Source organism: Sinocyclocheilus rhinocerous, unplaced genomic scaffold (genome assembly GCF_001515625.1).
Source record: "Sinocyclocheilus rhinocerous isolate Xijiao unplaced genomic scaffold, SAMN03320098_v1.1 scaffold1249, whole genome shotgun sequence".
NCBI classification, from domain to species: Eukaryota; Metazoa; Chordata; class Actinopteri; order Cypriniformes; family Cyprinidae; genus Sinocyclocheilus; species Sinocyclocheilus rhinocerous.
In genome coordinates this window covers 216779-217937 of record NW_015634049.1, presented here as the reverse complement: position 1 = coordinate 217937, position 1159 = coordinate 216779, and positions in this window count along the sequence as shown.

Sequence of the window (1159 nt, the reverse complement as noted above, 5' to 3'; positions counted from 1 at the left end):
AGTCCCAAAACAAACTCGCAGCCAATCAGCAGTAAGGGGCGTGTCTAGTAATGATAGGGAGAAGAGAGCGCTCAGTGAGTGCACAGGACGGATATTAGCAGATCGACTAGATAGCGAGAGATGGCAGATAAAAAAAGAAGAAAAATTGGGGAAATTTCGGAGGAACAAAACATTAAAATGAAGGGTTATGATCAGGCAAGAGGTAGGACCCCGTAAATATTGGAGCAGCTTTCCAGCGGTGGAGAGAACTCAAGGAGAGGAAGGGAATCGGACACTGTTATGTATCTTCTTGATAGGTGAGTTACGTTGATTTTGATTTTTTACACAACTTTTCTGTGTTGGCTTTTGCTTGAATATGCTGCGGCCGGCAGGCAAAGCAGATTCCACCATCGTTGCTGCCAGGGTTGTGAACGTACATTTGGGGCGGAGTTATCAAAAAAGGGGCAAGGTCCTGTTGGGGTATGGGTGTGTTTGTTTTGGTGCTTTCAAATATCAACATAGTTGGGCAAAAATTGCTTAGTGCACCTTTAAGCATTGTACACCTGATTTAACCCATTTTACTTGATGATTCAGTTGTTGTTGTGAAACACCAGTGGAAAGAGATCTTAACCAGTCAGCATTGAGATTCAGATTTCTTAATTCAGTTTGGTACATTTTCTAACTGTAATGAGCAGCTGTGAAGCCGATGTTTGTTTTGCAGTCGGATCTCATCCATCAGAGTGTTTATGAGCTCATTCACACTGAAGACCAGGCTGAGTTTCAGAGGCAGCTCCACTGGGCGCTCAACTCCAGCTGCACCCCAGACACCAGACAGCTAGTGCAAGGTAGAAAATAACTAAACATCTCTCCAGACAGACCATGAGCAGACCTGGGCATTGTGCCTGCACAACTGAAAAATTCTGTCCCCATTCCATCAACACAACGAGTCAAAGAAGATGGATTGCATGTGCCTGCAAACAAAGTTTGAAAGTTCCATTGGGAGAGTCAGTCTACAGTCCATGAATAACATGATTTTTAAGCAATAAAAATAATAAATTTTTATTTACTTCTTCATAATGGATCTGAAATATGGTCATTGTTCATGTAGTGGACAGTTTTATAATGATAATGTTAAATGTTTTTTCGTTTGTGTGAATTTTTTTTCATCATGGGTCATGGT